Source organism: Urocampus carinirostris, chromosome 17 (genome assembly GCF_059441175.1).
Source record: "Urocampus carinirostris isolate Australia breed hairy pipefish chromosome 17, RoL_Ucar_1.0, whole genome shotgun sequence".
Classification (NCBI taxonomy): Eukaryota; Metazoa; Chordata; class Actinopteri; order Syngnathiformes; family Syngnathidae; genus Urocampus; species Urocampus carinirostris.
Window position 1 is genome coordinate 16,379,027 of NC_142365.1, and position 15,087 is coordinate 16,394,113.

The 15,087-nt window shown below is 39.2% G+C and overlaps 1 protein-coding gene across 2 annotated transcripts in view; it reads right to left on the minus strand.

Annotated features, from left to right (window-relative positions):
• mtus2a (microtubule associated tumor suppressor candidate 2a) overlaps nt 1-7,682 on the minus strand; it is a 49,041-nt gene extending 41,359 nt beyond the window's left edge. For both annotated transcript variants that reach the window (XM_088320946.1, XM_088320945.1), the window contains exon 1: nt 7,574-7,682. The gene's annotated coding sequence lies outside the window, so the exon portion shown is untranslated. The remainder of the gene's footprint in view (nt 1-7,573) is intronic.
• Between the last annotated feature and the right edge of the window lie 7,405 nt (nt 7,683-15,087).

Consider the following 15,087-nt stretch of genomic DNA (forward strand, 5'->3'; position numbering starts at 1 on the left):
ACTCGACAAGAGTGTTAACACACCTGTCGACCAACACTATGGATTTATATCCACTGAGCCCGTGCTTGTTTCCCTTCCTCAATGCCTGACTAATTTTTTTCACTTATATGATTCAGAAACTGTTTCACAACATATCAGGTGTAGTGAATTTAGAGGTGAATAAATAATTTGAATTAATAATTCATTCTTTAATTAATTTGATAATATAAGTTTAATGATTTTGTTAAGAGCTTCTCACATTTCACAGAGCGTTTTATCAGTCATTAATCCGCGTTTTGGCTACCTGACAATTGACTTTGTTTAGTTATACGGTCATTTCTGGCTGCAATTCCTGTAGATTTATAACTTAGCCTAATTTTGAAGTGATGTCACCAAAAAGCATATATCTTAATTTAAAGGAGATATTACTCAAGTCATTAATATACAATAAAAACAATAAAGGTCCTAACACAGACCCCTGAGGGACTCCACAGCTCATAAGATTTGAATTGCTGCCACCAATAACACTACTGTACAGTAGTTAAGCACGGACCATCCATGTTTTCTTTTGCCAAAAGTTAATTGGTTTGTAGTGTTCACGCGACACATTTTTTTCAGAAAGTGCTAGCAACACAGCTTTCCAGCCAGTTTTCTGCTCTGTTAAAGCCCCGAAAACCACTTTGGTTCTAAATTTACATATCTATTTGATGTTTAAGAGCTGTGCAATATTATTTTTTACATCTTTTGAATGTTTTATTTCCTTAAAAATAACAAACTTTTAACAGTTGGATATTTGTGTTAGCTAACATGTTGATGCTAATTTAGCTAGAAAAAATCCAGACCATCCTGTTTTTCTATGTCAATCGTTGAGTGGTTTGGTATGGTCACGTTTAATTAGGAAGTGCTTTCAAGAAAGCTGGTTAGCCACTTTATTACGCTGTTAAAGCCGTAAAACGACTTTGGTTGTAAATGTAAATTTGTATCTGATGTTAAGCTGATGTACAATATAGATTTTATCATATTTTGAATTATTTTGTCTTCACTCCCCAACATTCACTAGTTAGTTGTTTTGTGTTAGCTAACATGTGGTTGCAAATGTATCTAAGGAAAACGAACAGTCCATGTATTAAGTTAACATTTTTATTTGATATTTAAGAGATGTACAATGTTGATTTTTTATCATATTTTGAATGAATTTTAATATCCTATAAAACTAACTTTTAACAGAGAGTAGTTTGATGTTAGCTTACGTATTTATGCTAGTGTAGCTAAAAAAAACAGACCCTCCTTTTTCCAGTTGCTTATAAAGGTACAATAATACTTTTGTCATATTTTAAAGGATTTAATTTCCTTAAAAGATAAACCTTGAAAATATTCTGGTAGCTAACGTGTTTATGGTAATGTATCTAAAAATCACTGACCTTATATTCACTTATTTATCAGTTTTACAAAGTTTTCTAGTTCACAGTTTAATTTGATGGCCAAGAAATGTAATATGTTGATTTTGTTTTTTTCCAACATTTTTTTTCCTCATAAAGAAGCAAAGTTTTTATTCAAATTATCTTTATTGTCATTAATAGTTTACAGGGTTAGGCATGGCACTTCATGATAAACCCATATTAATAGACCTTTTAAGTTCTAAGGTAGTTGCATTTTGTTAGCTAAAGTTTTGATGCTTCTGTAGCTAACAACCTACTTTATTTCCTTTTCTTTCCAGCTTTACAAAGACCACAATGATTGAAAGGGTGTGCGGAAGACACAAACTGTAGACTCTACTCTGCGGTTATAAAAGGATATTAGATAGCTGATGAAATCACGCTGCTACGTGTGGGGAGAAGAGAATAGCAATCAACACCTCCAATACGGTAAAGTAATGATGCAGACATTGATGGAATGATTGATTGAGAATTTTATTTTTTTCCTCTGTTTCTCAAATACAAGGTTAAAATAAGTTTCAAAATCAACACTTTTGTTAGACAATTGAAAAAACAGAGGGCAGCACGGCGGGGCAGTGGTTCGCGCATGTGCGGCACAGTTCATGTCTTGGGAACCTTCTGCGTGGGTTCAAATCCAGCTCCAGACTTCCTGAGTTTGTGTGTTCTCCTTGTGCTTGCGTGGGATTCCCCCGGGCACTCCGGTTTCCTCCCACATTCCAAAAACATGCATTTCAGGTGAATTGGCCGGTCTAAATTGTCCCTAGGTGTGAATGGGCTAGTGAGTTGTCTGTCCCCGTGTGCCCTGCGATTGGCTGGCAAACAGTTCAGGGTGTCCCCTGCCCACTGCCCGATGATTGCTGGGATCGGCTCCAGCACCCCGCGACCCTACTGAGGATAAGCGGTGTGGCTAATGAGATGAGATGAAAAAACAGAAGGGAAAACAAGGGAAGACAGGAAAAAGCTGGAGTTTATCTTGGTCCAGTCCCATTAACAGTCCAAACATTTTCACACTATTCATATCCTGTAACCAGTTATTATACCAATGTATTATATGTCAAATGAATCACATCCTATCATCAATTAAATAAAAGAAAATAATAATCAGCAAATGAAGCCAGATAATAAATGTGTGATTATAATTTATCATCACACCATTTCATTGAACGCAATCACACAAAAAAATACCAAAACATGTTTGCTAAATGGATATGTGTTTATTTTATTTTTCCATTTTATTATTTTGTCTCAATTCATTGTTAAATTTGAACATGTATATGAAGGGTCAAAATGACTTGCCATTTCTAGTACAATTCATGAATGCCACCTCTAATTTGCTATGTATTCTCTTTTGAAGGTGGGAAGGCTAATTGTGTTTCAATTGTATTCAAATTCTGCACACAGAATTCTATGAAATGTTGTTTGCGTGTCTGTGTAGCATCTCTGCAACAACAGGCAAATGTATTTAACACAATATGTGAGCTTCTGCCGGCTTTGTTATTTATGGATTTATTGAACACGAGGCAAACGCCTGACCGAGGTAATTGTGGAAGAATTTGTCAGTTCCTGCGCCCTTTCTCCGCATTGTCATTAGTTAGGCCCCCTCCACCCAGAGAAAGAAACATTAAGTCGCAGACAAAGACAAAGAAAAGATTGCTGGAAATTGTGGTTGGCTGAAAGCAGCAGACACAAAGCAGGAAATGTGCAGACAGTGTGGACGGAGGCGGCCCAACGGATGTTTCCCAGTTTGAGTCACGGCTGATTTAAAAAAAAAAAACTCTGAGAATTTTATCTCTGGCTTTGTCATGTGCAGCGTGGCAATGACGTGGGGGAGGGAAGGAAGGAAAAGTGCCAGCAAATGCTTCGCCAGAGATTTTGATGTAATGCTAATCAAAAAAAGATTCTAATAGTTAGGACCACTAAACAAAAGATGGATGGGAATATATGAAGCCAGATAGTCTCCTGACTCTTTCTAGGCATTATATTATTATCCTTTATTGATACAAAGGAGAACAGCTGATACCAGAATCGATAGGTGTCGCCAGTATCAATGCCTTTGGGTACTTGATCATCTCTACTTATAATACTTTGGGTCGCAAACCCATTGTCAGATGAAAGAAAGCGACTGTGGTATTTTTCTGATACAGATAAAAGTGTTACTTCTCTCTGTTCTATCACAATATTTTTGAATCAATGCCCAAGAGACAAACCAATTCAGTATTGTTAGCTGCTACATTGTATGTGAGGCAGAAAGTCAAAAAAGGCAAATCTGAAGAGGTGAGTTTTGAGTCCGAATTTGAAGATGGACAGGGTGGCAGAATTCCGGAGGTCAGGCGGCAATGAGTTCCAGAGCTGGGGGGCAGAGCGGCTGAAAGCTCTGCTCCCCATGGAGCTGAGACGGGCAGAGGGTATAGTGAGAAGGAAGGAGGAGGATGACATGGCAATGTGAAGGAGGTCGGAGAGGTAGGAAGGGGCAATGTAGGTGTAGAGGTGCATGCTTACCTCCACGTATAATATTTTGGGTCGTAAACCTAATGTCATAATAAAGATATTAGATGACACTGAAAACTATATTCTTTCCGTTCCTTCACAAATTTTTCCACCAACCAATAACAGTATCGATAGCTCCCACTTGTAATTATGCCCATAAATATGGTTCAACATATCATTACCTGCTCACCTTTATTTATAATACTTGGTTTCGTAAACCCAATGCCGTATCAAAGAAAAAGCTACTGTGATATTGGCCCCAAACTGATAACAGTATCACTTCTCTGTTGCATCACAATATTTTGTCATCGATACTCAAGAGACCAACCAATTTCGGTATTGTTGACTGGTAAAATGCATAAGGACCTGCTCACCTCTACTAAGAATACTTTGTGTTGTAAACCCAATATCATATCAAAGAAGGAGATACCATGATATGGGCCCGATACCGAAAACTATATCACTTCTTGCCCATTCTTTGATAATACTGTTGGTTCCAAAATGTCTGACCCTGTTTAGTAGGCCGATCATTTTGACACTTTTGTTAGAATTACCTCCAATTTTCACAGCTTGTGGAAAAATGTTTCGAGTTTTTATGTTTAGCGTTTGGCAAATTCTAATATTTCCAGTTAAGAAATATTGTTCATTTCAAAAGAAAGGGTATTTTGCCTGTTAGCTTCAGTCACCGTAGACCTGGGGTGTCAAACTCATTTTAACTCTGGGGCCACAGGATAGAACAAACATTCTGTCGGGGGCCGGACTAGTAGATTAAAGAGAAAGAAGGCGGGACAAAGAAAGAGAGAGAGGAGGGAGCATGAGAAACAAAAGAGATAAAAAGAGAAGTTGTGAGAGAGGGGGAAAGAAAGGGAGAGGAAGAAAGAAATCCAAAGAGAAATAGAAAGACAGAAGGAGAGAGAAAAGAGAAAAGAAAGCGCGAAGGGTAGGAAGAGAGAAAGAGAAGAGAGAGAAAAGGAAAAAATGAAGTTGGAGCAAAAGAAGTTAAAAAGACGCAGAGACAGAAAAAGACAAGGAGCAACAAAGGAAGAGAAAAAGAGAGACACAGAGAGTGAAAGAGACAGACAGAGAGCGGGAGAAAAGGTGTGGAGGTGAAAGAGAGAGAGAGAGAGAGAGAGAGAGAGAGAGAGAGAGAGAGAGAAAGAGAGAGAGAGACAGAGAGACAGAGAGAGAGAAATACATATAAGTACAGTGTCTTTGTGAGAGGCAACTGGCTTTGGCAACATCAAATGGACTTATTTCAACCTGCAGCTTGTTTTTTCTCTTGTGCTTCTCTGAGTGTTGTCTCGCGGGCCAGATTCAATCCCTTAGCGGGCCTGATCCGGCCCACGGGCCGCCTGTTTGACACCTCTGCCGTAGACAGTGCAACATTTGCCTTGTTCACAAATTTAAATCCAAACGTAAATCCAGCTTTACTGGAAACAGTGACCAAAGACCTTCTACAACAAGTTTGGCTTGAGTTCGAACACCGACTCGACGTGTACATAGTCACAGGAGGAGCTTATTTTGAACATTTATGAAAATCTGTTATAGAACCAACAAATATTGCTACTTTTCTCTGTAAATTTAACCCAAAAACGTATGGCCTACAACATGACATGCATTTAGTTTCGTTAGCATCTATCAAGAAGTTTTTGAGATATGTGCATTTAGAATGGGGTCAACCATTTTGGAATTTGTATTCATTTTCAAACTTTATATGGGCCGTGTGTCATCATTTCATAAAATATTGGTGCCTTATCCTCGTTCCTCTTCACCTCAACATATTAAGCCAGTATTTTTCTCCTCCATCCTATTCGCATCCTACAAAATGACCTTGAAGGTCACCCTAGGGTGACAGCATGTCACACCTGCAGAGATGCAAGATGGTCAACAAAGATGGCGTACTCAAAAGGCGGCAATTTACAAGCAGTGCTACCTGGTGCACTGGCAGCGCTTATCTGCTTTAATTAAATGGCTTTTTTTGTGTCTTTTTTGTCCCACAAATATATAACACAGAAATAAATGAAGACATTAAAAAAATCCTGCAATGCCTTAATATACAGCGGAACCCCGGTTTTCGAACGCCTCTCAGTTCGAACAAATCGGTTCTCGACCAAAAATTTCGAGAAATTCTTGCTTCGCTTTTCGTTCAAAAAATCGGAGTTTGAACGCCGGTACGCTAGGGTGCGATGCTAAGCGGCGTACGGGTGTAGATCGTGTAGATTGCCCCCACCCCTTGTGACCAACTGTTATCACCTGCGCACTTGCTTCTTTTCGCTTTCGCTTTTAATATCGGTGAACGGAGTGTTTTAGCCCCTTATTATGCATCCGAAGAAGGTCGGTGCAAGCAGCAAAGTTGCTACAGGTGAAAAAAGAAGAGTAGTGCGTACAACTATTGCATTTAAGAAAGAAATAATAGCAAAATATGAAGAAGGTGTGCGAGTTTCCCTTCTTTCGAGGGAATAGAGCATGGCTTCTGCAGACCACCACAAAGGTAAGAAATCCTATTCATAATTCTTTTCTTTATCCTTTACCCGCTCACCACTTTTTGTGGAGACCCGGGTGCTAAATGAAATGTAAACGACCTGATTTTTTATTTTTACACGTTCATGTTTGCCTAATTTTTCGTACGGAAGATTACGCTAACGCGAACGTACGATTAGCCTGGGTTAGCTTCATGTTTACGCTCATGGTAAACATTCAGGGTGTTGGAACGGATTAAAACGATTTTACATTACTTTTAATGGGAAAAACGATTTCCGTGATTTAACAAATCGGTTTTCGAACAGGGTTCTGGAACGGATTATGGTCGAGAACCGAGGTTTCACTGTATAGCCAAAATGCAATTTTTTCTTTAATTTAAGCCTTTTGCCATTCCTGTATTTTGTTTTGTATTTTATCATTATTTTTTTTATGTATTTTGTTGAGTATTTTGTCATTTATTGGTTCCTATTTTTGATTCTTTCCTCAGGCAACTGGACAACCTTCTCATTTAAATAACATGTTTTGGGGACAAAATACAAAATGTGTGAATAATTAACTAAATTATTACAATTATGTGATATATTTGGGTATTGTGTGATATTTTTTTTAGTTCATTTATTTATTTGGCATATATTTGTAAGTATTCATGTCTACATGTGGCAGGATCACTCCTCCATAACCTCGTGCCTTCCTTTGTGCACACTCAAGGACGCGGGTCTCAATTGTGCTTACCTTTCATTGACCTGGCCCCCTCCCCTTTTTCTCCACAGGCGTGCACTATCTGCAGTATCAACCCCCTAAAACGAGTAACACTCGTGCACCAAAAATAGAGAGGTGTTCCCAATAGACGGCTGAATTATTCACTTCCCACTCGACTTCATCTGGAAGTCAGTACCGCAACATTTTGGATTTTCTCCATTCGTGTCTCCCTCCTCAAGGATAACCGATCCCGTGGAGGTGCATCGGATCAAGCGATCATTAGCGACTTGACCCGCTGCCTCCCTCCATCTTTGCCGTCTGACCTGCCGTCGCTCTACTTTACAATCCCGCCCCCGCACCCGTCAAGTTTCACACATCAACACAGAGAACCCCCCAGAAATAACTGGAATACCACCTAGTGTGTGTTTATCAATTCAAATGAGTCTGATGCAAAGCTTGAAATCATAATTGCATGAATAATCACAGCTTACCGTCATATGTGGCGCCGCCAGAAATACTCTTGCCCTCTCTGGAGGAAATGCTGTGAAGAGAGAGGGAAAGCGAGAACGATGCTGCGGACAGGAGGAGGATGCTGATGATGAGGAGGAGGCGGAGCGGATGGTGCTGATGCTGCGACCAGCAGCTCTTGTCAGTGAGTCAGCCTGACAATTTTTTTTTCTCTGTGCGTTAGCGCCCTCTGCTGGATTCTGTCCTGGACACACGTCCAAAGCGTAAGATCTAAATTTGTTTCCTCAGCCTTACTCGTGATAGTGATGTAATTCGCGGTTATCCACTACAGCAAATTTGAAAAAATAAAATAAAATAAATAAATAGAACTCATACCTGTCAAGCTCCAGGGCTCCATGCCCTTACAAACTGTCGTATTTTCCCTTACAAAATACAAAATAATCTTACACCATATTTTTTTCCCAAACGTGTTTATTTATGTAGTTTAACATGTTATATTGTACATGTGTTTCGTTATATCATATATATATATATATATATATATATATATATATATATATATATATATTGATATAACGTGCATTTCAGGTGAATTGGCCGGTCCAAATTGTCCCTAGATGTGAATGAGCGAGTGAGTTGTCTGTCCCCGTGTGCCCTGCGATTGGCTGGCAAACAGTTCAGGGTGTCCCCTGCCCACTGCCCGATGATTGCTGGAATGGGCTCCAGCACCCCCGCGACCCTACTGAGGATAGGCGTTGCAGCTAATGAGATGAGATGAGATAATGCATCAAAGCAAGTGAGCCGTTTGAGAGCCGGCTCTCTTTAATGAGTTGAGCCGAAAAAGTCGGTTCTCTAAAAAGAGACGGACTTCCTTTCACTACACAACTACCACATGAAATCTGAAGTTTTTTAAGACCACATGTATTTCAAATTTACTCAATCAACCCCGCCTGTTGTTTTCTGATCAGAATGAATTACGGCGTTTGAATTCAGGTTCGGCACTTGCGACTCGATGATTGTATCCACAGAAAATTCAAAACTATGTTGTGATGTAGGCCTACTGCTCTGTTTTCGCTTTGTTCACGTGTGATCGGAATGATGCATGATGGGAAATCCCCGGGCGGCAGACGCATGCGCACTGTAGCATCAAACCGCTCGCTTCGTTTGCAACGAAAAAAAAACGATACCGAGATAGAGGCTACCGGTGAACTCGTTTGAACTGATTGATTTGCCGTTTCGTGATAGTCGGTGTACAACGGATGGTACCCATAATTGACAAATTTGTGTTTTTCCGTACAGATTTTCTTGTACATCGTACATGTCTTAAATGCATAATAAACGTACTTCGTACGGCAAAAACGTACAAGTTGACAGGTATAAGAACTACAGTACTTTTTGGACTGTGAGGCCAACTTAAAAACCCGAATCGGCCAAAAATTTGAAAGTGCGCCTTATATACCGCAAGATAAGGTGGATCTGATCCATGGAAATGCATACAGTGATTATAGGTGTGCGTTACTACTCAAGGTTTTAAGATATATTACCGTGTTTGTGCAATTTTTACCATAATCGCAAAACATTGCATGCAACAGGATTCAAACCTGGGTAGTGGCAGTGAAAGCACTTACCCTTTACCACCAGACAACCCTGGGTTTAAATAACATACAAAACGGCATTAGAGTTTATCTCGTTATCACTAAACCTAATCCAAACCCATTATCACGATTTTTACTCACGGTGCCAGAAACTCTGATTTGAATAGTTTTTGTTCTGCATTAAAACATTTTTTCCACTTCTTCACCAACAAATGTTAGGGATTGGAGAAAACAGAAAGTCTTTCAACAAGTCAAGTCAAGTCAAGTCAAGTCAAGTCAAATTTATTTATATAGCCCTTAATCACAAAAATGTCTCAAAGGACTGCACAGGATTACAGTTACAAAATTACACAATTACCTCATCTTAAACCAGCAAACCAGCATGCGGGCAAGGAAAAACTCAAAAACCTCAGTGTGAGGAGAAAACAAAATACTATACTAGCTCTTTCACGTATGTTAACATATTAAATACATACATACATATTAGGAGAGTAAGAGAACCTCAAGGACTGGACTTTGCAACAACCTAAACGCAGGCCAGGAACTGTCAACAGTGGAGAGAGGTGTCCAGAGTTGCGTCCTCAGTGGTGACCTGACGACCCAAAAGCTACCGTAATGCCTTTTCATATGTCATCTGTATTACTCGTGGTCTAGTCATCAAGCGTCAGTGCTCGTGCCACTGCGACCTGAGTTTGGTTCCCACCAATCATTGCACAAATATAAACCGGTAGCTGTACACAAATAACGACAGCATAGTCTCAAGTTCATGTGCCTTATAGTCTGGTGCGCCTTATGTGTGAATCATATTGGACAAAACTCTTGTTTTTTGGGGGGAGTGACTGATAATCTCGGGCAGGGACGTTACCAGGGATGGGTGGCAGGTCCGATCAACGGACACGCTCATCCCACCCAGAAAAAAGCGGATGAAGTACTGGCGGCAGTTTGGCCAGCGCGTTTGCTCTCCCATTTATATAATATTGTGTTTGGCAATGGACAGTAGTCTCCACTCTACAGTGTGTGCGTCAGTCCTCACAGAAGAGGCTACCCCGTTAATCCCTCATAGTCCAGGTTGCAAATGACACGCGCATGTGCCAAAACGCAACATGCAGCCACCGTCGGTAGTTCAGGCAGGACTTGACACGTTCGTCCTGCTCAGTGGCAGATATCGGGGGCAGGGGGGCGCATATCCAATGCACGTTGAGCACAACTATTATTACCCCCAACTTTTTTTACACAGCACTAATGCACGTTAAACATAACCAACAACACATCCAACAACAGCTTTCAACAGGTTTTAATATTTTAAACAAGAGACAGCCAGCTCACTTCTATACACGTTTCCCCCCTATTGATTGGTCAATATGCATTCCGTCCATGGATTCTGTGTTGTTGACTTTAAGTTTGTTTTTTAAATTCATCTCATCTCATTAGCTACACCGCTTATCCTCAGTAGGGTCACGGGGGTGCTGGAGCCTATCCCAGCAATCATTGGGCAGTGGGCAGGGGACACCCTGAACTGGTTGCCAGCCAATCGCAGGGCACACGGGGACAGACACCTGTTTTTTAAATTATCTTTAAATATTTTTCTTTGCTCATAGTGTTTAAGGGATGTGTTCTACGATTAGCTTTTTAAAAAACGGTTTCATTCATTCTTGTATTTTGTGGTTTAATTGTTGCTCCACTTAAAAGTCAATACGTATTTCAAATGGACATTTTGTTGTTTCAAGCAGGGCTTCCAGTAGTTTGACTTTAAAGTTGCTTAATACAAAAGCCTTGAAGTTTAAATGAGTCAAAACTTCCGTGCCATTATAGAATACTTGTTATTTTTTAATTAAAAAAGAAAAATCTGGAATTCATTTTGTGAATAATATTACATTATAATTGGTAATATACTGATCAAGGGACCCCACAAAATCGTGTCTTTTTTCTTTGTTCTACATTTTCCCTTTTCTTTTTCTCACATCCACTTTTCTCTGAGTGGGCAGAGCATATCTGTGGGTGGGCACTGCCCACCCCTGCCCACCTCAGTTGACGCTCCTGGTCCTACCACCGTCTCCCATCTTTGCCTCTCAAACTGGACTGGTATCATTCATTTCACTCATCTTTCTCTTTTTTCCTGTCATTGGTGTGTCCCCGTATGTATGTTTGCACAATTTAGCAGCTGGTTAGCTCCTCTCGATCATCTAAGCTCGTTGTGATGGGAATTTTTGTCTCTTCTCTGGGAGAGGCTTTTTTGGCTCGGCTCCAAAATGGTTCTTCAGATTGTCCTTGTTGCTTTAATCTATTTAATTTTCACCAATTATTATATAACATTATGCACAAAATGACTTTTGGGGGACAAATAACGCTTAAAAAAAGGCAATGGAAAAAAAACAACAGAAGAAAAAAATTTAAAAAAGGCAAAAAGAGAGCAAAAATAAGAACAATAATAGCGAGGGGTTAAGTATAAGGCTAGAAAAAAAGAAACAAATAAAAAGGAAAAATAGAAAAATGAAGCAAAATGAGGAATAATTAGGAAACAAAAGAAGAAAATATAAGAAAAAAAGAAATGAAAAAAAAAAAACAGGCAAAGGAAATGGTACTTTCAGTATCAGTCCCTTCAGAACAGTATATTACCAATAATAACGTAAAATTTTGCACAAAAATAATTCATATTTTTTTCAAATATGTATTATACTATCCATCCATCATCTGCACCGCTTATCTTCAGTAGGGTTGCAGGGGTGCTGGGGCCCATCCCAGCTATCTTCGGGCAGGGGACACCCACAACTGGTCGCTAGCCAGTCACAGGGCAGACCTAGGGACAATTTGGACCGGTCAATTAACCTAATATGCATGTTTTTGGAATGTGGGAAGAAACCGGAGTGCCCGGGGAAACCCACGCAAGCACTGGGAGAACATGCAAACTCCACAAAGGAGGTTCGATCTCATGACCTCAGAACTGTGCCACACACGCGCTAACCACTGCGCCGCCGTGTATTATACTAACTAATTATAATATCATTTTTTTTTTAATTCTCCAGGGAACCTCTAACTCATTTAAACATTGAACCTTTTACTGCTAAGCAACTTTAAAGGCAAGCAACTGGAATCCCTGCATAACGCAACAAAATGTCAATTTAAAGTAGTGCATTTTCAGTGCAAAAAAAAAAAGAAATATAAGAACAAACTAATCCTATCCCTGAAGAACACTGAAAAATATAGAATATATACAAATCTAAAAAAATACAAAACAATTATATAACAGTTATATACCAGACAAATTTAAAGTCAACAACACTAAATTGTCATGTCCTGCACGGTTGTCATGGCGCCCAGCTGGCACCGCCCCTTGACACCGGCTGACCTGCATTTCCTGATTACTCCTATGGGTACTTAAAAGCGCCTTTTGGAACTGCCCTTTGCCAGATCGGTTTTTACCCTTGTTGAAAACCTGTTCATGCATTTTTGATACCTGTTTATTCTTGTTGTGATTGTTGGACTTTGTTGCACTTCGGTGTAACATGAGAGATCCCTGCAAGTTCTGTTTGATCCCGTTAAATGCCTAGTCTAGTTTTGCCTGCATTTGAGCCTGCTTTGTTTTGTTTTTGGTCCGTTTGTGTGTTGGACAATTTTTCTTTCTCAATTAAAGTGACAGATCGTCTACGCAGATGAGTTCCAACTTCCTGCTTCCCGACCCGTTTCGTGACATAAATCCATGGGGAAAAAACTCTTATTAACCAATCACAAGGGAAATAAAGTGTCTGGAAGGGAGCCGACTGTCCATTTTGTTTTAAATAAAGCCGGCAAGCTGTTGCTGGATGTGCTGTTGGCTATGTTAACCATGCATCAGTGCTGTGCGAAAATGTTTGTGGGGTAATAATGGTTGTGCCCACCCATTTATTGATGCACGCCTCGAGACTCCTGTCTGGTGACGCATCTGAACCTTATACCATGGAAAATATGGTACTTAGACGTGAAACATTTGTATAAATGAGATACAAACAGAGCCCAAGGTTTTATTTACACACATCTTTTCCATTCCTGTGATCAATGAATTCAAAGATTTTGAATAATCCAGATGACGTGAGCTCCGGTAAATACTATTAAGAATTCTTGTAACTGTACAATTCCAAGAGATGTACACAACATACAAAAGCACCAAAAACACCAACATTTACAAATAACTTATTTGAATATCAACATTAAAGTATATACACATGTATTTGAATTATATTTGTTGGAGGTAAATAACAGGTCTCCAAAAAAGACCTAGAAATCGTAGTAGCTTTTGTAAATAGGCATTCCTTCTGTATACAGTTCATTTGTATTCAAAATCTGGATTGAAAGACTGGATAAGGGAGGTCAAGATCAATATTTTCTGTACAATATGCCCTATTTTTCTTTTATCCCTCTAAGGTGGCGGCCATTTTGACACTTGCTGTCTGTAAACATCTTGGGAGATTTTATTGCATGAATTTTTTGGTAGAGAATAAAAACAAAAACAATTGAAAGTAACAACTGGTGTACTGTGAAAATGTTCAAATAATCTAACTCAAATGTATGTATTTAAAGAAAAACTACTTGTTCCTTTTTTTCTGGAAACCTGACTGGCGACCAAACAGGTGGGAGCATATTTCCTGCCGCTGACAGACGGAAATAAAACATTGGACATGCGCTATTTGCGTCCGAGTGTCCTGCCAGTACATTTCACTTACATAACTTTTGGCAATTCTAGAATCAACTGCTGCATGGCAGGAACATCATTCCCATGACCATGGCGACGTTCATGCGTGTCATAACGGTCATAAACGTCCGGTGTGATGAGCTGTTTACCGGTCATTTCACGTTGTCTTTTTTCATCGCAAAGTTTAAATCCATCAAGAAATTGGTCGGCTTTTCAGTCGTCACCCGTGCTATCTTCAGAAAACATGTTTGGCAAGTTGATGGTAATTTTACTGAGCGCTACCAAATGCTAGGACTCTTCCATAGTTTACTGCGTTGGTTTATAGCAAATGACGAAATACACCTTTTATGTTAAAACTATGAAAAACAAATTAAGCAATGCTTATAACTGTATTGACAATGTTGTTTGTTCTTTAGTTATTTATGGTGCATTAGTCCCACCTATAGGAAATTTGCAGTAACTTCAGGTTTGGTGTCGTTTATTTTTGTCCAAGATGCACTTTCAACTTAAAGGGTCATTGTGTATTAATTATAGCTCGTAGTGGTGAAAAAACAAAGTTTGATTTGAATAAACAAAAAAAAAAATCTCCAACTAGCATGCTGTATAAACATGCATTGTTTGAAATACTCATAGGCAATGTTCCCTCTAGGCTGCGCAATTGCCCACACCCCAGATCTTCTCAAAACCAAGTTCCTACCAAATTTGGCCAAAACTTCAATGCATGCAGGTTAAAACAACACAGGTTCCCTCTGTGTGTTTTAGAAGTGGTATTTTGAAGTCAATATCAACTCTAGATTGAGTAAACGAAAGTAAGAGGGCATGTGTGCTGAAGCTGGAGAGAGGAGGGTGGGGGTAATAGAGATCGGTGGTTGCACCTTGTATGTAACTTTTAGTAAGTTTCTGCCTTTGCAAAGTGTGTTAAACTTGTTACTTTCAGCTTGACCATGGTTTAAAACAACTTGACTTGACTGTTTCTCTTGTGTTGTGAAACATCACAGGAGTCTAAATGTTCACATCTAAATGAAAAATATTATCTTGGGTTGCTAATAAATCTGGTGTTACATTCAAATAATTTGCTATTATATCAAGTCAATGTTTTTGCCAACAGTATTTTCACTAAAAAGTGTGATTAAATCCAAGTCTGTAATTTAAATACAGTTCTGTATTGCGCAATCAACTAAATAGTTCCACAAAAAACCCAACTTTTTAATGTAAAGGCGGTTTAAAAAAATTTGAATTTTTTTTTACTCTTGCCAGAAACTCAGCAAAATGTAAC